Source organism: Heterodontus francisci, chromosome 23 (genome assembly GCF_036365525.1).
Source record: "Heterodontus francisci isolate sHetFra1 chromosome 23, sHetFra1.hap1, whole genome shotgun sequence".
Classification (NCBI taxonomy): domain Eukaryota; kingdom Metazoa; phylum Chordata; class Chondrichthyes; order Heterodontiformes; family Heterodontidae; genus Heterodontus; species Heterodontus francisci.
Genome location: NC_090393.1, coordinates 64522522 through 64549836, shown reverse-complemented (window position 1 = coordinate 64549836; position 27315 = coordinate 64522522). Strand labels below are relative to the sequence as shown.

The window sequence follows — 27315 nt, the reverse complement described above, 5'->3', positions numbered from 1 at the left end:
GGCATTAGCCTGGGTCTCTCAATTACTAGTCCAGTGTTATTACCACTGCACCACAGTCTTCTCCTGTGTGGGCATTAGATAACAACAAGATGGGACTCAACTCTGCTCTGATGAGTCTACCAACACTCACTGGATACGTAGGCAAGGTGCCTTGCCCAGCAGGAGATCAATGACTTCAGGAGGGCAGGGAAATAAATTAGGAAAGAATCACAAATGGTGTGGCTCCTCTCATGAGGAGAGTCCATTAGCTTTTCCCTTGGCAAGATTGAAATTACTGTTTCTGACTAACATCCTTCATTATCACCACCAGCAGCAGTGGTAAAAACTAACGTTCAAATAGCACCATTACTATAGAAAAGCATCCCATTGCACTTTACAAAAGCAGTAGGAAAAAAATGGATGCTGAGTAAACAGAGGAGATACTAGGAGGAGATACAGAAAGGTTGGTCCAAGAAGTGACTTTTAACAACAACATCACAACAACTTCGAAGGGATCAAGAAAGATGGAGGTGAGATAGAGCTGGGTATCATCAGCATACACATAGAAATTGACACTGTGTTTTTGGAAGATGTTGTCAAGTAACAGCATATTGATAAGAAATAGAAGGGGGCCAAGGATAGGTATGGGAGAGGGAAGAGAAGACATTGCAGGTGTTTCTCTGGCTGCGACTGGATATACGAGAATGGAACCAGCCGAGTGCTGTCCCACCCAACCACACAATGGTAGAGAGGCATCGGAGCAGAATTTTGTGATCAACCATTCAAAGGTTTTGGACAGATCAAGATGGATGAGAGGTATAGTTTACCTTTGACACAAACAATTAGGTTGTAATTTCTGAATTTGGTAAGAGCTATTTCGGCACTGTGGCGGGATCATATTCCTGATTGGAGGGATCCGAACTTGAAGTTCCAAGAAAAATGAACCTGGATTTGGGAGGTGACAACATGTTCAAGGATTTTGGAGAGGAATGAGTGATTGGAGATGGGGTAGTAGATTGCAAGGATGGAGGGGTGAAGCTTTATATTTTTTTTGAGGAGGATCTTGTAGGAGGACAGAGTGGTGGGGAGGCGGAGTGAGGAATTCCTGGGTGCTGAAGACATGGCCACCACTGGTGAGTTAAGGGAGAGGGAGGTGAACAAGATTATTAGTGTTTGGTTTATTTTTGATCACTGTGAGTGAGGTAAAACCTAGCCAGCTCATGGAGACAGAAATTTCCCTGAATATGGCAGTCTTAGGGTTAAAAAAATAGATCATTGCACTTTCGATGCAACCTTCAACCTCTTGAAGTTAAAAATTAACAAATACCATGCCAACAAAACCTATTCGCCACACGTTTTTTAATAACTCTCGATCTTTACAATATCTCTGTGCTAAAGTCTCCAGTCTCACCTGGACAATGTCCAAATGCATCAAGAGCACAGTGGGAAATACTGGATTAATCCAACTTCAGTCCACATATCTTTGATGATTTATTTCTCATCGTTTAGTTATATCACAGAAGGTAAAAATGTATTTTCTGGATTTTTAAGCAATGTATTTTTTTTCATATCTGTGTGACTTTCTTTAGAAGCCAACAAGAGAAGAAATAACAGGTGATAATAAGACAACTTTGTGTGTTCAAATAGGTGTTGACTGCCTCCAACCTGCTGTCTGTACTTATTCCACAGGGAGTACAGTATTAGTAGCTTACCTGATTGAGAGCTGTGTCTCACAGTTGATTGAAATGCCATGGGCCTTGATGAGGCAAACACAGCAGAAAAAAGCATCAAAGGCATTAACAGGTCCAATTTAGGAGGACTGTTTATAATTTAAGGGAAAGATTGACTAAGACCTGAATTTTGATGCAGAGATCGTGATGAGCAATTAACTTGCTCCTGTTTGTTCCAATGCTGGCAGTATGCAAACTTGGTGCTGCCTGCCAATTTAAAAAATAGTAGCTTGCAGTTCAGCAGTAAACGTGCTGCTAAGTGGCTGCACGCTTCAGCAGGGAGCCCAAGTTTGTGGGAGGCTAGCACCTATTAAAGCTAGCCTGCACTATATAAAGCCAACCTGCACCTCTTAAAGGGAAGGTTCATTTTGGCTGCAACAGATGCTGGAAGTGTTTGCAGAAGACATTCTGAGCATGAAGAGGAATGAAAATGGTGCAACAGGACAGAGAGCATGATGCATCGGAGGCTTTGTTATAGGAGCTGGGCAAAGAGAGAAGTCATTTACCCACAGGGGATGAGGAGGCCCTCTAAGCAGACATTGAGAAGGCAGAGGGAGCAAATAGCCATCACTGTCAATGCAAGGAGTCTAGCCATGAGGACCTGGATGCAGTGCTGGAAGAAGTTTAATGAACTCACATGAGTGATTCAGGTCAGTGAATGCATCTTGAAATGCTTATACTTACAAATGAACCAGCAGCCTCACACACACACAACGCTCCATTCACCATGCCTTCTTCACTCGCCTGCAAACATTCTTGATGAAGCAGATTCATATCTGGCATTCATAGCTTCATCTCACCCTCACACACTTAACACTGCTGCAAGCCTCTCTCAGCTTGCATGCACTGCCAGCTATTCAGCAATGATGGGCACATCACCCAAACAGCCACACAAGTGCCAGGCAATGACTATTTCCAAAAAGAGCAAATCTCATCATCTGATGTTGATGTCCAACGGCATTACCATCACCGAATCCCCCACCATCAACGTCCTGGGAGTTTCCATTGACCAGAAACTCATGACGTCATAGAGTCATCAAGTCATTACAGTACAGAAGGAGATCATTCAGCCCATCGTGTACATACCAGCTTTCCGTACAACAATCCAGTCAATCCCATTCCCCAGCTCTATCCCCGTAGCCCTGCAAGTTTATTTCCCTCAAGTGCCTATCCAATTTCCTTTTGAAATTATTCATTGTCTCTGCTTCCACCACCCTCATAGGCAGCGAGTTGTAAGTTATTAGCACTTGCTGCGTAAAAACGTTCTGCCTCACACTCCCCCTGTATCTCTTGCCCAAAACCATAAACTCTCTCCCCTAGTTCTTGTACCATCAGCCAATAGGAATAGATTTTCTTTGTCTACCTCTATCTAAACCTGTCATAATCTTGTGTACCTCTATCAAATCTCCCGCAAATCTCCTTTGCTCCAACGAGAATAACCCCAGCTTCTCCAGCATAACCTTGGATATAAATTCCTCGTCCCTGGAACCATTCTGGTAAATCCCCTCTACACCCTCTCAAGGACCCTCACGTCTTTCCTAAGGTGTGGTGACCAAAACTGGATGCAATATTCTAGTTGGGGCCTAACCAGACCTTTATACAGGTTCCCCGCTTTTGTACTCAATACCTCTATTTATGAAGCCCAAGATCCCATATGGTTTGCTAATTACTCTCTCAATATGTCCTGCCACCTTCAAGGATCTGTGCACATGACCCCAAGGTCCCTCTGTTCCTGCACACTCTTTAGAACTGTGACATTAAGTCTATCTGGCCTCTCTATACCCCTTTTGCCAACATGCATCACCTCACACTTGGCTGTATTAAATGCCACCTGCCACTTGTCTGCCTATTCTGTTAGCCTATCAGTCCTGTTGCAGTCAATTTGTATCTTTCTCACTGTTTGCCTCCAAGTTTGGTATCATTGGAAAATTTTGAAATTTTACTCTGTATTCCAATATCCAAGCCATTTATCTATATCAAAAAGTAGTGGTCCTGGCACTGAACCTTGGGGAACACCACTATCTACCATCTGTAGAGCAGCCATTTTTCAAAACTCACCGTTTTCTGCCCTTAAGCTAATTTTTAATTCAAGCTGACACTGACCCTCCTATTCCATGAGCCTCAATTTTGTTAATTAGCTTTTTATGTGAACCAACCATATAAATACTGTGGCTGTAACACAGGTCAGAGGCTTGAAATTCTCTGTCCAATAATGCACCTCCCAACTCCCCAAAGACTGTCCACCATCTGCAAGTCACAAGTCAGGAGTGTGATGGAATACTCTCCACTTGCCTGGATGAGAACAGCTGCAACAACACTTAGGAAACTCAATAGCATCCAGGACAAAGCAACCCACTTGACTGGCACCCCGTTCACCACCTTAAACATTCACTCCCTCCACCACCGGCGCACAGTGGCAGCAGTGTGTACCATCTACAAGATGCTCTGCAGCAACTCGCCAAACCTCATTCAACAGCAGCTTTCAAACCCTCAACCTCTACCACATAGAAGGACAAGGGCATCAGGTGGTGGAATGCCACCACCTGCAAGTTCCCCTCCAAGTCACACACCATCCTGACTTGGAACTATATCGCTGTTCCTTCACTGTCGCTGGGTCAAAATCCTGGAACTCCCTTCCTAACAGCACTGTGGGTGTACCTACCCCACATGGACTGCAGCGGTTCAAGAAGGCAGCCCACCACCACCTTCTCAAGGACAATTAGAATGGGCAATAAATGCTGTTCAAGCCAGCAACACCCATATCCCATTAATGAATAAAAAGAAAAAATGCCACACTCACTGACACACTTCCCTCTCCCTTGCAAGATAAGGTGGCATACAACGACAGGCAGCAAAACCAACAGGCAGGGGACAGGCACGGCAGCTTGTCCTCATTCCCATGCAGTTGATGGTGCTGGCAATCATTGGTGACAAAGGCCATGGTGGAGTTGAAATCTTAGAAGATGACAGTATTTTCCTACCCAATCCATCTTATATCCCACCTCTAATGTACAAGATGCAGATGGTGTAAACGTGCATCTCTTCTTTTCCTGCCAACCTTCCCTCCCTGCCTTTCTCCTTTCATATATCCAACAACTGCCACCTTGTCAGGCATTGGTGCAGGAGTGTAAAGTCCAAGAGGAGCAGGACACTGACAATGAAGAAACACCATTGTTTAATCTCACACTCGCAGACACCTGCTCAGATACTGGTACTGCGCGTATTTTCGATGGTTAGTATCGAGGCAGGATCTGCATATGGTGAGTCACCAGCACGAATGGCCTGCAGCCAGGGCAGGGGGAAAGGGTTACACAGATGCCAGCTCACCGAAGGACAACGTCGCACATGAGTTTTGTTGCAGACGATTCAGCTGTGGATTTCAATGGGGCAGCATCCAGGAAAAGGGCGATGTGCATACACGGAAATGCTTGGTGAATTGGCAGGCCTGCCAGAGAGGGATCATGGAGGAGTCCAGCTCCAACTTGACACTCAGTTTTACACCGACCTTTGAACCTATCCTTTCCAGCATGGTGACCAACTCTATGAGAACTATTGCACACTGGACCATGCTACAGCACCTGATGGCCAATATCTCAGCTTCCATTGCAGCACAAGCAGAAGCCACCCAAGGTCTGAGTGCTGCAGTGGAAGCTCAGACTGACATCATGACATCTCAGCTTGCTGCCATCATGGCTGCAGATACCAGTGCTCAAAGGGGCTTGCAGGGTCTCATAGCAGTCCAGCAATCTGTGCTCCAACAGATTACTAGGATTGCTGAGGTGCCATCCTGGGAGAGTGGCAGTGACTCCATGGAGCAGTCCTGTCCTTTCCCAGGTCGACAGTATTTGTGCATCCAGCACTGCACCTGGTGTTGCCTGTCACCCAACCAGCCCAAACTAAGGCTGCCCATGCTGAGGTGGTGCGGTCTGATGCCGGGTCTTCAGGGCCCAGAGCAGCTCGAAGGCAGCTTGCTAGTAAAGGTCTGCTCAGGTATGCAAACAAAAAATACCCGACCCGAGCCCGACAGGACCACATCCGACCCAAGCCCGACCCGCCTGAGTCCTTCCATTTTTTCCTGGGCCCGACCCGACCATCAGTTAACCTACCTTCTGTTTTTCATTTTGTTGCTGATCTGCACAAGCTTAAAATGAGTGTAGCAAAACCACCTTTCTAGTCAAAAAATTAAATTAACACCTACCTGTGATAGATCATGTCCGACCCATCCCGACCCGAGCCTGAATGCCGGACCCGGAAGTGCAACCCGACCCGACCCGACCCGAACCCAACACATGTCGTCAGGTCCCGTCAGGTTCGGGTCGGGTAACAGGCCTTTACTTGCAAGGCCATGTGCAGTCTCTGCCAGTGAAAGGCAACAGCCTTACACCAGCCATGTTGTATAAGTAAGCCCATCAAATCCAGACCAGCAATAGCAGTGACAACAATTGGGTCTGTAGACCAGTGAATCAGAGAGGGGTGCGATCAGCCAGAATTCCTTTGCCTGGCTCCAACACATTTAATTCTACGTCTGGGGGTTGGATGGGAATAATATCTGTCTTGGATGCGTTGCCTACTATGAAAAGAAAAAACAAGTTTCATTTCGATAGCACTTCTCACAATCTCAGGATGTCCCAAAGCACTTTACAGCCAATGAATTATTTTTGAAGTGTAATAGCTGTTGTAATGTAGGGTGTGATAATGGCCTGATAATCAGTTTTTGTGATAGTCATTGAGGGGTAAATATTTGCCAGGACACCAAGGGAAGCTTCTCTGCTCTTCTTTCAACAGTGCTGCAGAACACACTGGGCTTTGGTTAATGTTTCATCTGAGAAACAGCACGTCCAACAGAGCAGCACTCCCTCAGTACTCGACTGTACTGTCAGCCTAGATTTTGTGCTCAAGTCTCTGGAGTGGAACTTGAAGCCATATCCTTCTGGCAATACTGCTATCCACTGACTATGTTTGAGTAGAATACCAATGCTCACTCTCTGCTCCCACGTGAAGAATGGAAAACTGGTTGCTGTACCAGGGAACTACCAGCACCTACGGGGATGAGCCTGCGAGCAGACTGCGCTTGGTGAGGGTAGGGAAGAAAACTGTTGAGGGTGGGCATGGTGTGGAAGAAAAATGTCAAACAAAAGAAAAAATGTTTATTGTAACAGGAAAAAACAAATGAGCAGTCATTTCATTGAGCATATGATGTTCCAGACACATCCATCCCATTCGCTCCTCAACACTTGGATGACTACCCAGGTGACATTGCAGCACTGTCGCTAATCTGTCCTACAAACATCTACAGTGACAGTTAACGTCATGTGTTTACAAACAATGGATAGCTCAGGGAATGACACTGTAACAGTCAAATGTCTCCCAAACACAGAATTCACAAAGCCTGATTTAAGATTTCTATCAGTACGTTTGTTGATGTTTCTGCTTTGGGCCAGGGAGTGACTGGAAGTGGCATCAAAGAAGAAAACTTCCATGCAGGTTTGACTTTTATGAAAGATTTGTTTAAATTACAGGCATCTATTTCCTATTGGTAGTCACAAATTCATCTCACAGGACCTTAAAAGGGTGCAGCAGAGATTTACCAGAATGATTCCAGGGTTGAGGCAATTTAGCTACAAGGTTAGGTTGGAGAAGTTGCTGTTATTCTCATTGGAGCAAGGAGATTGAGGAGAGATTTGATAGATGTCTACAAGATTTCAAATCCTGTCATTTTTTTCCAGGAAAAAAAAGGAGGGTATATGTGCTTAATTCATTAAAGGTGGCAGGACAGCTTGAGAGAGTGGTTTGTAAAGCATACAGTGTCCTGGGCTTTATTAATAGAGGCATAGAGTACAAGAGCAAGGAAGTTATGTTGAACTTGTATAAGACACTTGTTCGGCCTTAGCTGGAGTATTGCGTCCAGTTCTGGGCACCACACTTTAGGAAAGATGTGAGGGTTATTGGAGAGAGTACAGAAAAGATTCATGAGAATGGTTCCAGGGATGAAGAACTTCAGTTATGAAGTTAGATTGGAGAAGTTGGGACTGTTTTCCTTGGACAGGAGAAGGCTGAGAGGTGATTTGATAGAGATATTCAAAGTCATGAGTGGACTTGACAGAGTAAATAAGGAAAAACTATTCCCACTCATGAAAGGATTGAGAATGAGAGGACACAGATTTAAAGTGATTGTCAAAAGAAGCAAAAGCGACATGAGGAAAAACTTTTTCACACAGCGAATGGTTAGGATCTGGAAAGCACTGCCTGAGAATGTGGTGGAGGCAGGTTCAATCGAGGCATTCAAAAGGGAATCAGACAGTTATATGAAAAGGAAGCATGTGCAGGGTTATGGGGAGAAGGTGGGGGAATGGCATTAGGCGAATTGCTCATTCAGAGAGCCAGTCCAGACATGATGAGCCAAATGGTCTTTTTCTGCACTGTAACAATTTTGTGATTATGACATGTTTAGATAAGGTAGACAAAGAAAAACTGTTCCCATTAGCAGATGGTACAAGAACATGGGAACACAAATTTAAAGTTTTGGGAAAGAGATACAGGCCGGGTTAGAGGAAGAACATTTTATGCAGTGAGCTGTCATGCAGGCCCCCACCTGCCAAGAATGAGGCACATTAATTTCACCACATGGACACTAAATGTTTAATTGTTTCTGGGAAGAAGAGAAGGTCTGTTGCAAGGAATTGCCAGACCCCTGACTGGAAAGACATTTTTGCATATTAGCAGACAGTGTTGGAACAAAGGAGCTATCCCCTGCTCCCATATAATACCCAGAACAGACCTGGTCAAACCAGTTGGTCATGTGACCACCCTACTGGCCAACTTGGGGAGTTTTAAATTGTAGAGACAGTGTTTGAACTGGTAGAAAGCTCTTGGTTCCTGGATTGAAAAGAACCTCTCCTGTCTGCTCCCATCTCTTTCTCACCAGCTTCAGAATCTACTGAAGACACATGAACCCCAAGAGAGAAAAGTCTCCTGCAGTGAACAAAGTTTAAGAGGAATACTGTACCAACAAAAAGCAAGACCAAATCTTCAATCAAGGACTCTACAGCCAGCTCAAAGCACAGCAACTAAAAACCCTCAGAGATTGCATCAAACTTTTCCACTTTATTTTTTCTTCTGCTCTTTTCTGTCCCTCTCTGCATGTGTGTATCATGTATGCATGCTAGTGTGGGCGTGTCGCGTGTTCATAGGCATTAACCAAATTAGAGTTTAAGTTTTAATAAATTTCACCTTTCTTCTCTAAACCTAAGAAAGCCTGTTTGTGCTCATTTCTTTGCCTTATAATTGAACAGCTGTGAATAAGGATTCACCAAGGTGGAGCTAAAAACACAGTGTGTTTAAAATAAAACCCTGTTACAGTAAGGCCGGGTGAAGGCAGAAAGGGACCCTGGACACCCTTCTCACCTGGTCGTAACAGAGTGATAATGAGATGGAACTCACTGCCTATGAGGGATGTAGAAACAGAGAAGATCAATGCTTTCAAATGAAAATTGGATGATAGGCACTAGAGGGACTTGCAGAGATATGGGAATAGGGCCGGGGAATGGGACTGACTGGATTGTTCTACAAAAAGCCAGCATGGACTAGATGGTCTGAATAGCCTCCTTCTGTTCTGTAATGAATATGACTCTGAGGTGATATGGATCTGGTTCTGTATGTGTTACTGATAGAGGTGATGTGGATCTTGATGTATGTAGCTTGATACTTGCCATGATACGTTGCTGGATGTGTGGAGCTTGATGTTGGGGATGATATGGATCTAGATCTGGACCGGTGGATGATTGAGGTGATTTGGATCTGGATCTGTGCAGCTTACTGATATAGGCATTTTGGATCTGGGTCTATGTAGCTGCATGATTGTGGAAGTGTGGATCTGGATTTTTGCAAGTTGATGATGGCATTAATGTGGATCTGGATCAGTGCAGAGTGATGATGGAGGTGAAGAGGGTCTGGACCTATGCAGATTCCTGAGGGAAATGATGTAGATGTGGATGTGTGGAGGTTAATGATTGGGGTGATGTGGATCAGGATCTGGATTTGTGCAGGATACTGATGGAGGTGAAGTGGGTCTTTATCTGTACAGGTTGCTGATAGAGGTGAGTTGGGTCTTTATCTGTACAGGTTACTGATAGAGGTGAAGTGGGTCTTTATCTGAAATAAAAACAAGAAATGCTGGAACCACTCAGCAGGTCTGGCAGCATCTGTGAAAAGAGAAGCAGAGTTAACGTTTCGGGTCAGTGACCCTTCTTCGGAACTGACAAATATTAGAAAAGTCACAGGTTATAAGCAAGTGAGGTGGGGGTGGGGCAAGAGATACAAACGAGGTGTAGATTGGACCAGGCCACATAGCTGACCAAAAGGTCATGGAGCAAAGGCAAACAATATGTTAATGATATGTTGAAAGACAAAGCATTAGTACAGATTAGGTATTAATGCATTGAATATTGAACAGCAGCAATTGCAAGCCTGAAAAAAAACAGTGGGTAAGCAAACTGAACAAACTAAGATGAAATGAAATAAATGCAAAAGAAAGATTGTAAAAAATGTAAAAAAGAATGTTAAAAAAAGAAGAAAAAAAGAAAAAAATAACTAAAAATGAAATTAAAATGGGGGGCTGTCATGCTCTGAAATTATTGAACTCAATTTTCAGTCCGGCAGGCTGTAGTGTGCCTAATCGGTAGATGAGATGCTGTTCCTCGAGCTTGCGTTGATGTTCACTGGAACACTGCAGCAGTCCCAGGACAGAGATGTGAGCATGAGAGCAGGGGGGAGTGTTGAAATGGCAAGCAACCGGAAGCTCAGGGTCCTGCTTGCGGACTGAGCGGAGATGTTCCGCAAAGCGGTCACCCAGTCTGCGCTTGGTCTCCCCAATGTAAAGGAGACCACACTGTGAGCAGCGAATACAGTATACTACATTGAAAGAAGTACAAGTAAATCACTGCTTCACCTGAAAGGAGTGTTTGGGGCCTGGGATAGTGAGGAGAGAGGAGGTAAATGGGCAGGTATTACACCTCCTGCGATTGCAGGGGAAGGTGCCATGGGACAGGGACGAGGTGGTAGAGGTAATGGAGGAGTGGACCAGGGTGTCGCGGAGGGAACGATCCCTTCGGAATGCTGACAGGGGAAGGGAGGGGAAGATGCGACTGGTAGTGGCATCACGCTGGAGGTGGCGGAAATGGTGGAGGATGATCCTTTGGATATGGAGGCTGATGGGGTGGAAAGTGAGGACAAGGGGAACCCTGTCACTGTTCTGGGAGGGAGGGGAAGGGGTGAGGGTAGAGGTGCGGGGAATGGGCCGGACATGGTTGAGGGCCCTGTCAACCACAGTGGAGGGAAATCCTCGGTTGAGGAAAAAGGAGGTCATATCAGAAGCACCATCATGGAAGGTAGCATCATCAGAGCAGATGCGTCGGAGAGGGAGAAACTGGGAGAATGGAATGGAGTCCTTACAGAAGGTAGGGTGTGAAGAAGTGTAGTCGAGGTAGCTGTGGGAGTTGGTGGGCTTATAATGGATATTAGTAGACAACCTATCCCCAGAGAAGTCGAGGAAGGGAAGGGAAGTGTTAGAGATGGACCATGTAAAGGTGAGAGAAGGGTGAAAATTGAAAGCAAAGTTGATAAAGTTTTCCAGTTCGGGGCGGGAGCAGGAAACGGCACCGATACAGTCATCAATGTACCGGAAAAAGAGTTGGGGGAGTGGGCCTGAGTAGGACTGGAACAAAGAATGCTCGACATATCCCACAAAAAGACAGGCATAACTAGGACCCATGCGGGTACCCATAGCGACACCTTTTACTTGAAGGAAGTGTGTGGAGTTGAAGGAGAAGTTGTTCAATGTGAGAACAAGTTCAGCCAGGCGGAGGAGGGTGGTGGTGGATGGGGACTGGTTGGGCCTCTGTTCCAGGAAGAAGCGGCGAGCCCTCAAACCATCCTGGTGGGGGATGGAGGTGTAGAGCGATTGGACGTCCATAGTGAAGAGGTCTTTATCTGTACAGGTTACTGATAGAGATGAAGTGGGTCTTTATCTGTACAGGTTACTGATAGAGATGAAGTGGGTCTTTATCTGTACAGGTCACTGATGGTGGTGAAGTGGGTCTTTATCGGTACAGGTCACTGATAGAGATGAAGTGGGTCTTTATCTGGACAGGATACTGATAGAGATGAAGTGGGTCTTTATCTGTACAGGTTACTGATAGAGATGAAGTGGGTCTTTATCTGTACAGGTTACTGATAGAGATGAAGTGGGTCTTTATCTGTACAGGTTACTGATAGAGATGAAGTGGGTCTTTATCTGTACAGGTTACTGATAGAGATGAAGTGGGTCTTTATCTGTACAGGTTACTGATAGAGATGAAGTGGGTCTTTATCTGTACAGGTTACTGATAGAGATGAAGTGGGTCTTTATCTGTACAGGTTACTGATAGAGATGAAGTGGGTCTTTATCTGTACAGGTTACTGATAGAGATGAAGTGGGTCTTTATCTGTACAGGGTACTGATAGAGATGAAGTGGGTCTTTATCTGTACAGGTTACTGATAGAGATGAAGTGGGTCTTTATCTGTACAGGTTACTGATAGACGTGAAGTGGTTCTTTATCTGTACAGGTTACTGATAGAGGTGAAGTGGGTCTTTATCTGTACAGGTTACTGATAGAGATGAAGTGGGTCTTTATCTGTACAGGTTACTGATAGAGATGAAGTGGGTCTTTATCTGTACAGGTTACTGATAGAGATGAAGTGGGTCTTTATCTGTACAGGTTACTGATAGAGATGAAGTGGGTCTTTATCTGTACAGGTTACTGATAGACGTGAAGTGGTTCTTTATCTGTACAGGTTACTGATAGAGGTGAAGTGGGTCTTTATCTGTACAGGTTACTGATAGAGATGAAGTGGGTCTTTATCTGTACAGGTTACTGATAGACGTGAAGTGGTTCTTTATCTGTACAGGTTACTGATGGTGGTGAAGTGGGTCTTTATCTGTACAGGTTACTGATAGAGATGAAGTGGGTCTTTATCTGTACAGGTTACTGATAGAGATGAAGTGGGTCTTTATCTGTACAGGTTACTGATAGAGATGAAGTGGGTCTTTATCTGTACAGGGTACTGATAGAGATGAAGTGGGTCTTTATCTGTACAGGTTACTGATAGAGATGAAGTGGGTCTTTATCTGTACAGGTTACTGATAGACGTGAAGTGGTTCTTTATCTGTACAGGTTACTGATAGAGGTGAAGTGGGTCTTTATCTGTACAGGTTACTGATAGAGATGAAGTGGGTCTTTATCTGTACAGGTTACTGATAGAGATGAAGTGGGTCTTTATCTGTACAGGTTACTGATAGAGATGAAGTGGGTCTTTATCTGTACAGGTTACTGATAGAGATGAAGTGGGTCTTTATCTGTACAGGTTACTGATAGACGTGAAGTGGTTCTTTATCTGTACAGGTTACTGATAGAGGTGAAGTGGGTCTTTATCTGTACAGGTTACTGATAGAGATGAAGTGGGTCTTTATCTGTACAGGTTACTGATAGACGTGAAGTGGTTCTTTATCTGTACAGGTTACTGATGGTGGTGAAGTGGGTCTTTATCTGTACAGGTTACTGATAGAGATGAAGTGGGTCTTTATCTGTACAGGTTACTGATAGAGATGAAGTGGGTCTTTATCTGTACAGGTTACTGATAGAGATGAAGTGGGTCTTTATCTGTACAGGTTACTGATAGAGATGAAGTGGGTCTTTATCTGTACAGGATACTGATAGAGATGAAGTGGGTCTTTATCTGTACAGGTTACTGATAGAGGTGAAGTGGGTCTTTATCTGTACAGGTTACTGATAGAGATGAAGTGGGTCTTTATCTGTACAGGATACTGATAGAGATGAAGTGGGTCTTTATCTGTACAGGTTACTGATAGAGATGAAGTGGGTCTTTATCTGTACAGGTTACTGATAGAGATGAAGTGGGTCTTTATCTGTACAGGATACTGATAGAGATGAAGTGGGTCTTTATCTGTACAGGTTACTGATAGAGATGAAGTGGGTCTTTATCTGTACAGGTCACTGATGGTGGTGAAGTGGGTCATTATCGGTACAGGTCACTGATAGAGATGAAGTGGGTCTTTATCTGGACAGGATACTGATAGAGATGAAGTGGGTCTTTATCTGTACAGGTTACTGATAGAGGTGAAGTGAGTCTTTATCTGTACAGGTTACTGATAGAGATGAAGTGGGTCTTTATCTGTACAGGTTACTGATAGACGTGAAGTGGTTCTTTATCTGTACAGGTTACTGATAGAGGTGAAGTGGGTCTTTATCTGTACAGGTTACTGATAGAGATGAAGTGGGTCTTTATCTGTACAGGTTACTGATAGACGTGAAGTGGTTCTTTATCTGTACAGGTTACTGATGGTGGTGAAGTGGGTCTTTATCTGTACAGGTTACTGATAGAGATGAAGTGGGTCTTTATCTGTACAGGTTACTGATAGAGGTGAAGTGGGTCTTTATCTGTACAGGTTACTGATAGAGATGAAGTGGGTCTTTATCTGTACAGGATACTGATAGAGATGAAGTGGGTCTTTATCTGTACAGGTTACTGATAGAGATGAAGTGGGTCTTTATCTGTACAGGTTACTGATAGAGATGAAGTGGGTCTTTATCTGTACAGGATACTGATAGAGATGAAGTGGGTCTTTATCTGTACAGGATACTGATAGAGGTGAAGTGGGTCTTTATCTGTACAGGTTACTGATAGAGATGAAGTGGGTCTTTATCGGGACAGGATACTGATAGAGGTGAAGTGGGTCTTTATCTGTACAGGATACTGATAGAGGTGAAGTGGGTCTTTATCTGTACAGGTTACTGGTAGAGATGAAGTGGGTCTTTATCTGTACAGGATACTGATAGAGATGAAGTGGGTCTTTATCTGTACAGGTCACTGATAGAGGTGAAGTGGGTCTTTATCTGTACAGGATACTGATAGAGGTGAAGTGGGTCTTTATCTGTACAGGTTACTGATAGAGATGAAGTGGGTCTTTATCGGTACAGGATACTGACAGAGATGAAGTGGGTCTTTATCTGTACAGGATACTGACAGAGGTGAAGTGGGTCTTTATCTGTACAGGTTACTGATAGAGATGAAGTGGGTCTTTATCGGTACAGGATACTGATAGAGGTGAAGTGGGTCTTTATCGGTACAGGTTACTGATAGAGATGAAGTGGGTCTTTATCTGTACAGGTTACTGATAGAGATGAAGTGGGTCTTTATCTGTACAGGTTACTGATAGAGGTGAAGTGGGTCTTTATCTGTACAGGATACTTATAGAGGTGAAGTGGGTCTTTACCTGTACAGGTTACTGATAGAGATGAAGTGGGTCTTTATCTGTACAGGTTACTGATAGAGATGAAGTGGGTCTTTATCTGTACAGGTTACTGATAGAGGTGAAGTGGGACTTTATCTGTACAGGTTACTGATAGAGATGAAGTGGGTCTTTATCTGTACAGGTCACTGATAGAGATGAAGTGGGTCTTTATCTGTACAGGTCACTGATAGAGATGAAGTGGGTCTTTATCTGTACAGGTCACTGATAGAGGTGAAGTGGGACTTTATCTGTACAGGTCACTGATAGAGGTGAAGTGGGACTTTATCTGTACAGGTCACTGATAGAGGTGAAGTGGGACTTTATCTGTACAGGTTACTGATAGAGGTGAAGTGGGTCTTTATCTGTACAGGTTACTGATAGAGGTGAAGTGGTTCTTTATCTGTACAGGTTACTGATAGAGATGAAGTGGGTCTTTATCTGTACAGGTCACTGATAGAGGTGAAGTGGGACTTTATCTGTACAGGTTACTGATAGAGGTGAAGTGGTTCTTTATCTGTACAGGTTACTGATAGAGATGAAGTGGGTCTTTATCTGTACAGGTTACTGATAGAGATGAAGTGGGTCTTTATCTGTACAGGTTACTGATAGAGATGAAGTGGGTCTTTATCTGTACAGGTTACTGACAGAGATGAAGTGGGTCTTTATCTGTACAGGTTACTGATAGAGATGAAGTGGGTCTTTATCTGTACAGGTTACTGATAGAGATGAAGTGGGTCTTTATCAGTACAGGTTACTGATAGAGATGAAGTGGGTCTTTATCTGTACAGGTTACTGATAGAGATGAAGTGGGTCTTTATCGGTACAGGTTACTGATAGAGGTGAAGTGGGTCTTTATCGGTACAGGTCACTGATAGAGATGAAGTGGGTCTTTATCTGTACAGGTTACTGATAGAGGTGAAGTGGGTCTTTATCGGTACAGGTTACTGATAGAGGTGAAGTGGGTCTTTATCTGTACAGGTTACTGATAGAGATGAAGTGGGTCTTTATCTGTACAGGTTACTGATAGAGATGAAGTGGGTCTTTATCTGTACAGGTTACTGATAGAGATGAAGTGGGTCTTTATCTGTACAGGTTACTGATAGAGATGAAGTGGGTCTTTACCTGTACAGGTTACTGATAGAGGTGAAGTGGGTCTTTATCTGTACAGGTTACTGATAGAGATGAAGTGGGTCTTTATCGGTACAGGTTACTGATAGAGATGAAGTGGGTCTTTATCGGTACAGGATACTGATAGAGATGAAGTGGGTCTTTATCTGTACAGGTTACTGATAGAGATGAAGTGGGTCTTTACCTGTACAGGTTACTGATAGAGGTGAAGTGGGTCTTTATCTGTACAGGTTACTGATAGAGATGAAGTGGGTCTTTACTTGTACAGGTTACTGATAGAGGTGAAGTGGGTCTTTATCGGTACAGGATACTGATAGAGATGAAGTGGGTCTTTACCTGTACAGGTTACTGATAGAGATGAAGTGGGTCTTTATCGGTACAGGATACTGATAGAGATGAAGTGGGTCTTTATCTGTACAGGTTACTGATAGAGATGAAGTGGGTCTTTACCTGTACAGGTTACTGATAGAGATGAAGTGGGTCTTTATCGGTACAGGATACTGATAGAGGTGAAGTGGGTCTTTATCTGGACAGGTCACTGATAGAGATGAAGTGGGTCTTTATCTGTACAGGTTACTGATAGAGGTGAAGTGGGTCTTTATCTGTACAGGTTACTGATAGAGATGAAGTGGGTCTTTATCTGTACAGGTTACTGATAGAGATGAAGTGGGTCTTTATCTGTACAGGTTACTGATAGAGGTGAAGTGGGTCTTTATCTGTACAGGTTACTGATAGAGATGAAGTGGGTCTTTATCTGTACAGGTTACTGATAGAGGTGAAGTGGGTCTTTATCTGTACAGGTTACTGATAGAGATGAAGTGGGTCTTTATCTGTACAGGTCACTGATAGAGGTGAAGTGGGTCTTTATCGGTACAGGTTACTGATAGAGATGAAGTGGGTCTTTATCGGTACAGGATACTGATAGAGATGAAGTGGGTCTTTATCTGTACAGGTTACTGATAGAGATGAAGTGGGTCTTTACCTGTACAGGTTACTGATAGAGATGAAGTGGGTCTTTATCGGTACAGGTTACTGATAGAGATGAAGTGGGTCTTTATCGGTACAGGTTACTGATAGAGATGAAGTGGGTCTTTATCGGTACAGGATACTGATAGAGATGAAGTGGGTCTTTATCTGTACAGGTTACTGATAGAGATGAAGTGGGTCTTTACCTGTACAGGTTACTGATAGAGATGAAGTGGGTCTTTATCGGTACAGGATACTGATAGAGGTGAAGTGGGTCTTTATCTGTACAGGTTACTGATAGAGATGAAGTGGGTCTTTATCTGTACAGGTTACTGATAGAGGTGAAGTGGGTCTTTATCTGTACAGGTTACTGATAGAGATGAAGTGGGTCTTTATCTGTACAGGTTACTGATAGAGATGAAGTGGGTCTTTATCTGTACAGGTTACTGATAGAGATGAAGTGGGTCTTTATCTGTACAGGTCACTGATAGAGATGAAGTGGGTCTTTATCTGTACAGGTTACTGATAGAGATGAAGTGGGTCTTTATCTGTACAGGTTACTGATAGAGGTGAAGTGGGTCTTTATCTGTACAGGTTACTGATAGAGATGAAGTGGGTCTTTATCTGTACAGGTTACTGATAGAGATGAAGTGGGTCTTTATCTGTACAGGTTACTGATAGAGATGAAGTGGGTCTTTATCGGTACAGGTTACTGATAGAGATGAAGTGGGTCTTTATCGGTACAGGATACTGATAGAGGTGAAGTGGGTCTTTATCTGTACAGGTTACTGATAGAGATGAAGTGGGTCTTTATCTGTACAGGTTACTGATAGAGATGAAGTGGGTCTTTATCGGTACAGGATACTGATAGAGGTGAAGTGGGTCTTTATCTGTACAGGTTACTGATAGAGATGAAGTGGGTCTTTATCGGTACAGGTTACTGATAGAGATGAAGTGGGTCTTTATCGGTACAGGTTACTGATAGAGATGAAGTGGGTCTTTATCGGTACAGGTTACTGATAGAGATGAAGTGGGTCTTTATCGGTACAGGATACTGATAGAGGTGAAGTGGGTCTTTATCTGTACAGGTTACTGATAGAGATGAAGTGGGTCTTTATCGGTACAGGTTACTGATAGAGATGAAGTGGGTCTTTATCGGTACAGGATACTGATAGAGGTGAAGTGGGTCTTTATCTGTACAGGTTACTGATAGAGATGAAGTGGGTCTTTATCGGTACAGGTTACTGATAGAGATGAAGTGGGTCTTTATCGGTACAGGATACTGATAGAGGTGAAGTGGGTCTTTATCTGTACAGGTTACTGATAGAGATGAAGTGGGTCTTTACCTGTACAGGTTACTGATAGAGATGAAGTGGGTCTTTACCTGTACAGGTTACTGATAGAGGTGAAGTGGGTCTTTATCTGTACAGGTTACTGATAGAGATGAAGTGGGTCTTTATCGGTACAGGTTACTGATAGAGATGAAGTGGGTCTTTATCGGTACAGGTTACTGATAGAGATGAAGTGGGTCTTTATCGGTACAGGATACTGATAGAGATGAAGTGGGTCTTTATCTGTACAGGTTACTGATAGAGATGAAGTGGGTCTTTACCTGTACAGGTTACTGATAGAGGTGAAGTGGGTCTTTATCTGTACAGGTTACTGATAGAGATGAAGTGGGTCTTTACTTGTACAGGTTACTGATAGAGGTGAAGTGGGTCTTTATCGGTACAGGATACTGATAGAGATGAAGTGGGTCTTTACCTGTACAGGTTACTGATAGAGATGAAGTGGGTCTTTATCGGTACAGGATACTGATAGAGATGAAGTGGGTCTTTATCTGTACAGGTTACTGATAGAGATGAAGTGGGTCTTTACCTGTACAGGTTACTGATAGAGATGAAGTGGGTCTTTATCGGTACAGGATACTGATAGAGGTGAAGTGGGTCTTTATCTGGACAGGTCACTGATAGAGATGAAGTGGGTCTTTATCTGTACAGGTTACTGATAGAGGTGAAGTGGGTCTTTATCTGTACAGGTTACTGATAGAGATGAAGTGGGTCTTTATCTGTACAGGTTACTGATAGAGATGAAGTGGGTCTTTATCTGTACAGGTTACTGATAGAGGTGAAGTGGGTCTTTATCTGTACAGGTTACTGATAGAGATGAAGTGGGTCTTTATCTGTACAGGTTACTGATAGAGGTGAAGTGGGTCTTTATCTGTACAGGTTACTGATAGAGATGAAGTGGGTCTTTATCTGTACAGGTCACTGATAGAGGTGAAGTGGGTCTTTATCGGTACAGGTTACTGATAGAGATGAAGTGGGTCTTTATCGGTACAGGATACTGATAGAGATGAAGTGGGTCTTTATCTGTACAGGTTACTGATAGAGATGAAGTGGGTCTTTACCTGTACAGGTTACTGATAGAGATGAAGTGGGTCTTTATCGGTACAGGTTACTGATAGAGATGAAGTGGGTCTTTATCGGTACAGGTTACTGATAGAGATGAAGTGGGTCTTTATCGGTACAGGATACTGATAGAGATGAAGTGGGTCTTTATCTGTACAGGTTACTGATAGAGATGAAGTGGGTCTTTACCTGTACAGGTTACTGATAGAGATGAAGTGGGTCTTTATCGGTACAGGATACTGATAGAGGTGAAGTGGGTCTTTATCTGTACAGGTTACTGATAGAGATGAAGTGGGTCTTTATCTGTACAGGTTACTGATAGAGGTGAAGTGGGTCTTTATCTGTACAGGTTACTGATAGAGATGAAGTGGGTCTTTATCTGTACAGGTTACTGATAGAGATGAAGTGGGTCTTTATCTGTACAGGTTACTGATAGAGGTGAAGTGGGTCTTTATCTGTACAGGTCACTGATAGAGATGAAGTGGGTCTTTATCTGTACAGGTTACTGATAGAGATGAAGTGGGTCTTTATCTGTACAGGTTACTGATAGAGGTGAAGTGGGTCTTTATCTGTACAGGTTACTGATAGAGATGAAGTGGGTCTTTATCTGTACAGGTTACTGATAGAGATGAAGTGGGTCTTTATCTGTACAGGTTACTGATAGAGATGAAGTGGGTCTTTATCGGTACAGGTTACTGATAGAGATGAAGTGGGTCTTTATCGGTACAGGATACTGATAGAGGTGAAGTGGGTCTTTATCTGTACAGGTTACTGATAGAGATGAAGTGGGTCTTTATCTGTACAGGTTACTGATAGAGATGAAGTGGGTCTTTATCGGTACAGGATACTGATAGAGGTGAAGTGGGTCTTTATCTGTACAGGTTACTGATAGAGATGAAGTGGGTCTTTATCGGTACAGGTTACTGATAGAGATGAAGTGGGTCTTTATCGGTACAGGTTACTGATAGAGATGAAGTGGGTCTTTATCGGTACAGGTTACTGATAGAGATGAAGTGGGTCTTTATCGGTACAGGATACTGATAGAGGTGAAGTGGGTCTTTATCTGTACAGGTTACTGATAGAGATGAAGTGGGTCTTTATCGGTACAGGTTACTGATAGAGATGAAGTGGGTCTTTATCGGTACAGGATACTGATAGAGGTGAAGTGGGTCTTTATCTGTACAGGTTACTGATAGAGATGAAGTGGGTCTTTATCGGTACAGGTTACTGATAGAGATGAAGTGGGTCTTTATCGGTACAGGATACTGATAGAGGTGAAGTGGGTCTTTATCTGTACAGGTTACTGATAGAGATGAAGTGGGTCTTTACCTGTACAGGTTACTGATAGAGATGAAGTGGGTCTTTATCGGTACAGGTTACTGATAGAGATGAAGTGGGTCTTTATCTGTACAGGTTACTGATAGAGATGAAGTGGGTCTTTATCGGTACAGGATACTGATAGAGATGAAGTGGGTCTTTACCTGTACAGGTTACTGATAGAGATGAAGTGGGTCTTTATCTGTACAGGTTACTGATAGAGATGAAGTGGGTCTTTATCTGTACAGGTTACTGATAGAGATGAAGTGGGTCTTTATCTGTACAGGTTACTGATAGAGATGAAGTGGGTCTTTATCTGTACAGGTTACTGATAGAGATGAAGTGGGTCTTTTTCGGTACAGGATACTGATAGAGATGAAGTGGGTCTTTACCTGTACAGGTTACTGATAGAGATGAAGTGGGTCTTTATCGGTACAGGATACTGATAGAGGTGAAGTGGGTCTTTATCTGTACAGGTTACTGATAGAGATGAAGTGGGTCTTTATCTGTACAGGTTACTGATAGAGATGAAGTGGGTCTTTATCTGTACAGGTTACTGATAGAGATGAAGTGGGTCTTTATCGGTACAGGATACTGATAGAGATGAAGTGGGTCTTTACCTGTACAGGTTACTGATAGAGATGAAGTGGGTCTTTATCGGTACAGGATACTGATAGAGGTGAAGTGGGTCTTTATCTGTACAGGTTACTGATAGAGATGAAGTGGGTCTTTATCTGTACAGGTTACTGATAGAGGTGAAGTGGGTCTTTATCTGTACAGGTTACTGATAGAGATGAAGTGGGTCTTTATCTGTACAGGTTACTGATAGAGATGAAGTGGGTCTTTATCTGTACAGGTTACTGATAGAGATGAAGTGGGTCTTTATCTGTACAGGTTACTGATAGAGATGAAGTGGGTCTTTATCGGTACAGGTTACTGATAGAGGTGAAGTGGTACAGGTTACTGATAGAGGTGAAGTGGGTCTTTATCTGTACAGGTTACTGATAGAGATGAAGTGGGTCTTTATCGGTACAGGTTACTGATAGAGGTGAAGTGGGTCTTTATCGGTACAGGTCACTGATAGAGATGAAGTGGGTCTTTATCTGTACAGGTTACTGATAGAGGTGAAGTGGGTCTTTATCGGTACAGGTTACTGATAGAGGTGAAGTGGGTCTTTATCTGTACAGGTTACTGATAGAGATGAAGTGGGTCTTTATCTGTACAGGTTACTGATAGAGATGAAGTGGGTCTTTATCAGTACAGGTTACTGATAGAGATGAAGTGGGTCTTTATCTGTACAGGTTACTGATAGAGGTGAAGTGGGTCTTTATCTGTACAGGTTACTGATAGAGATGAAGTGGGTCTTTACCTGTACAGGTTACTGATAGAGATGAAGTGGGTCTTTATCGGTACAGGATACTGATAGAGGTGAAGTGGGTCTTTATCGGTACAGGATACTGACAGAGATGAAGTGGGTCTTTATCTGTACAGGTTACTGATAGAGATGAAGTGGGTCTTTATCTGTACAGGTTACTGATAGAGATGAAGTGGGTCTTTATCTGTACAGGTTACTGATAGAGATGAAGTGGGTCTTTATCTGTACAGGTTACTGATAGAGATGAAGTGGGTCTTTATCTGTACAGGTTACTGATAGAGATGAAGAGGGTCTTTATCTGTACAGGTTACTGATAGAGGTGAAGTGGGTCTTTATCTGTACAGGTTACTGATAGAGGTGAAGTGGGTCTTTATCTGTACAGGTCACTGATAGAGATGAAGTGGGTCTTTATCTGTACAGGTTACTGATAGAGATGAAGTGGGTCTTTATCTGTACAGGTTACTGATAGAGATGAAGTGGGTCTTTATCTGTCCAGGTTACTGATAGAGATGAAGTGGGTCTTTATCTGTCCAGGTTACTGATAGAGGTGAAGTGGGTCTTTATCTGTACAGGTTACTGATAGAGATGAAGTGGGTCTTTATCTGTACAGGTTACTGATAGAGGTGAAGTGGGTCTTTATCTGTACAGGTTACTGATAGAGATGAAGTGGGTCTTTATCTGTACAGGTTACTGATAGAGATGAAGTGGGTCTTTATCTGTACAGGTTACTGATAGAGGTGAAGTGGGTCTTTATCTGTACAGGTTACTGATAGAGATGAAGTGGGTCTTTATCTGTACAGGTTACTGATAGAGATGAAGTGGGTCTTTATCTGTCCAGGTTACTGATAGAGATGAAGTGGGTCTTTATCTGTCCAGGTTACTGATAGAGATGAAGTGGGTCTTTATCTGTCCAGGTTACTGATAGAGATGAAGTGGGTCTTTATCTGTACAGGTTACTGATAGAGATGAAGTGGGTCTTTATCTGTACAGGTTACTGATAGAGGTGAAGTGGGTCTTTATCTGTACAGGTTACTGATAGAGATGAAGTGGGTCTTTATCTGTCCAGGTTACTGATAGAGGTGAAGTGGGTCTTTATCTGTACAGGTTACTGATAGAGATGAAGTGGGTCTTTATCTGTACAGGTTACTGATAGAGGTGAAGTGGGTCTTTATCTGTACCGGTTACTGATAGAGGTGAAGTGGGTCTTTATCTGTACAGGTTACTGATAGAGATGAAGTGGGTCTTTATCGGTACAGGTTACTGATAGAGATGAAGTGGGTCTTTATCTGTACAGGTTACTGATAGAGATGAAGTGGGTCTTTATCTGTACAGGTTACTGATAGAGGTGAAGTGGGTCTTTATCTGTACAGGTTACTGATAGAGATGAAGTGGGTCTTTATCGGTACAGGTTACTGATAGAGATGAAGTGGGTCTTTATCGGTACAGGTTACTGATAGAGATGAAGTGGGTCTTTATCTGTACAGGTTACTGATAGAGATGAAGTGGGTCTTTATCTGTACAGGTTACTGATAGAGGTGAAGTGGGTCTTTATCTGTACAGGTTACTGATAGAGGTGAAGTGGGTCTTTATCTGTACAGGTTACTGATAGAGGTGAAGTGGGTCTTTATCTGTACAGGTTACTGATAGAGATGAAGTGGGTCTTTATCTGTACAGGTTACTGATAGAGATGAAGTGGGTCTTTATCTGTACAGGTTACTGATAGAGATGAAGTGGGTCTTTATCTGTACAGGTTACTGATAGAGGTGAAGTGGGTCTTTATCGGTACAGGTTACTGATAGAGGTGAAGTGGGTCTTTATCGGTACAGGTTACTGATAGAGATGAAGTGGGTCTTTATCTGTACAGGTTACTGATAGAGGTGAAGTGGGTCTTTATCTGTACAGGTTACTGATAGAGGTGAAGTGGGTCTTTATCTGTACAGGTTACTGATAGAGATGAAGTGGGTCTTTATCTGTACAGGTTACTGATAGAGATGAAGTGGGTCTTTATCTGTCCAGGTTACTGATAGAGGTGAAGTGGGTCTTTATCTGTACAGGTTACTGATAGAGATGAAGTGGGTCTTTATCTGTACAGGTTACTGATAGAGATGAAGTGGGTCTTTCTCTGTACAGGTTACTGATAGAGGTGAAGTGGGTCTTTATCGGTACAGGTTACTGATAGAGGTGAAGTGGGTCTTTATCGGTACAGGTTACTGATAGAGATGAAGTGGGTCTTTATCTGTACAGGTTACTGATAGAGGTGAAGTGGGTCTTTATCTGTACAGGTTACTGATAGAGATGAAGTGGGTCTTTATCTGTACAGGTTACTGATAGAGATGAAGTGGGTCTTTATCTGTACAGGTTACTGATAGAGATGAAGTGGGTCTTTATCTGTACAGGTTACTGATAGAGGTGAAGTGGGTCTTTATCTGTACAGGTTACTAATAGAGATGAAGTGGGTCTTTAACTGTACAGGTTACTGATAGAGATGAAGTGGGTCTTTATCTGTACAGGTTACTGATAGAGATGAAGTGGGTCTTTATCTGTACAGGTTACTGATAGAGATGAAGTGGGTCTTTATCTGTACAGGTTACTGATAGAGATGAAGTGGGTCTTTATCTGTACAGGTTACTGATAGAGATGAAGTGGGTCTTTATCTGTCCAGGTTACTGATAGAGATGAAGTGGGTCTTTATCTGTACAGGTTACTGATAGAGATGAAGTGGGTCTTTATCTGTACAGGTTACTGATAGAGGTGAAGTGGGTCTTTATCGGTACAGGTTACTGATAGAGGTGAAGTGGGTCTCTATCGGTACAGGTTACTGATAGAGATGAAGTGGGTCTTTATCTGTACAGGTTACTGATAGAGATGAAGTGGGTCTTTATCTGTACAGGTTACTGATAGAGATGAAGTGGGTCTTTATCTGTACAGGTTACTGATAGAGATGAAGTGGGTCTTTATCTGTACAGGTTACTGATAGAGGTGAAGTGGGTCTTTATCTGTACAGGTTACTGATAGAGATGAAGTGGGTCTTTATCTGTTCAGGTTACTCATAGAGGTGAAGTGGGTCTTTATCGGTACAGGTTACTGATAGAGGTGAAGTGGGTCTTTATCTGTACAGGTTACTGATAGAGGTGAAGTGGGTCTTTATCTGTACAGGTTACTGATAGAGATGAAGTGGGTCTTTATCTGGACAGGTTACTGATAGAGGTGAAGTGGGTCTTTATCGGTACAGGTTACTGATAGAGGTGAAGTGGGTCTTTATCTGTACAGGTTACTGATAGAGGTGAAGTGGGTCTTTATCGGTACAGGTTACTGATAGAGGTGAAGTGGGTCTTTATCTGTACAGGTTACTGATAGAGGTGAAGTGGGTCTTTATCTGTACAGGTTACTGATAGAGGTGAAGTGGGTCTTTATCTGTACAGGTTACTGATAGAGGTGAAGTGGGTCTTTATCTGTCCAGGTTACTGATAGAGATGAAGTGGGTCTTTATCTGTACAGGTTACTGATAGAGGTGAAGTGGGTCTTTATCTGTACAGGTTACTGATAGAGATGAAGTGTGTCTTTATCTGTACAGGTTACTGATAGAGATGAAGTGTGTCTTTATCTGTACAGGTTACTGATAGAGGTGAAGTGGGTCTTTATCTGTCCAGGTTACTGATAGAGATGAAGTGGGTCTTTATCTGTACAGGATACTGATAGAGATGAAGTGTGTCTTTATCTGTACAGGTTTCTGATAGAGATGAAGTGTGTCTTTATCTGTACAGGTTACTGATAGAGGTGAAGTGGGTCTTTATCTGTACAGGTTACTGATAGAGATGAAGTGGGTCTTTATCTGTTCAGGTTACTGATAGAGGTGAAGTGGGTCTTTATCTGTACAGGTTACTGATAGAGATGAAGTGGGTCTTTATCTGTACAGGTTACTGATAGAGGTGAAGTGGGTCTTTATCGGTACAGGTCACTGATAGAGATGAAGTGGGTCTTTATCTGTACAGGTTACTGATAGAGATGAAGTGGGTCTTTATCTGTACAGGTTACTGATAGAGGTGAAGTGGGTCTTTATCTGTACAGGTTACTGATAGAGATGAAGTGGGTCTTTATCTGTACAGGTTACTGATAGAGATGAAGTGGGTCTTTATCTGTACAGGTCACTGATAGAGATGAAGTGGGTCTTTATCTGTACAGGTTACATATAGAGATGAAGTGGGTCTTTATCTGTACAGGTTACTGATAGAGGTGAAGTGGGTCTTTATCTGTACAGGTTACTGATAGAGGTGAAGTGGGTCTTTATCTGTACAGGTCACTGATAGAGATGAAGTGGGTCTTTATCTGTACAGGTTACTGATAGAGATGAAGTGGGTCTTTATCGGTACAGGATACTGATAGAGATGAAGTGGGTCTTTATCTGTACAGGATACTGATAGCGGTGAAGTGGGTCTTTATCTGTACAGGTTACTGATAGAGATGAAGTGGGTCTTTATCGGTACAGGTCACTGATAGAGGTGAAGTGGGTCTTTATCTGTACAGGTTACTGATAGAGATGAAGTGGGTCTTTATCTGTACAGGTCACTGATAGAGATGAAGTGGGTCTTTATCTGTACAGGTTACTGATAGAGGTGAAGTGGGTCTTTATCTGTACAGGTCACTGATAGAGATGAAGTGGGTCTTTATCTGTACAGGTTACTGATAGAGATGAAGTGGGTCTTTATCGGTACAGGATACTGATAGAGATGAAGTGGGTCTTTATCTGTACAGGATACTGATAGCGGTGAAGTGGGTCTTTATCTGTACAGGTTACTGATAGAGATGAAGTGGGTCTTTATCGGTACAGGTCACTGATAGAGATGAAGTGGGTCTTTATCTGTACAGGTTACTGATAGAGATGAAGTGGGTCTTTATCTGTACAGGTTACTGATAGAGATGAAGTGGGTCTTTATCTGTACAGGTTACTGATAGAGATGAAGTGGGTCTTTATCTGTACAGGTTACTGATAGAGATGAAGTGGGTCTTTATCTGTCCAGGTTACTGATAGAGATGAAGTGGGTCTTTATCTGTACAGGTTA

The 27315-nt window shown here is 43.0% G+C and overlaps 1 protein-coding gene across 2 annotated transcripts in view; it reads left to right on the top strand.

Moving 5' to 3' along the window:
• The first annotated feature begins 1363 nt into the window (after nt 1-1363).
• LOC137382880 (glutathione hydrolase 1 proenzyme-like) overlaps nt 1364-27315 on the top strand; it is a 132945-nt gene continuing 106993 nt past the window's right edge. Inside the window, exon 1 of one of the 2 annotated variants that reach the window (XM_068055432.1) lies at nt 1364-1502. The gene's annotated coding sequence lies outside the window, so the exon portion shown is untranslated. Of the gene's footprint in view, nt 1503-2273; nt 2360-27315 lie in introns of those variants that run through there. The other variant, XM_068055434.1, reaches the window with a different exon arrangement.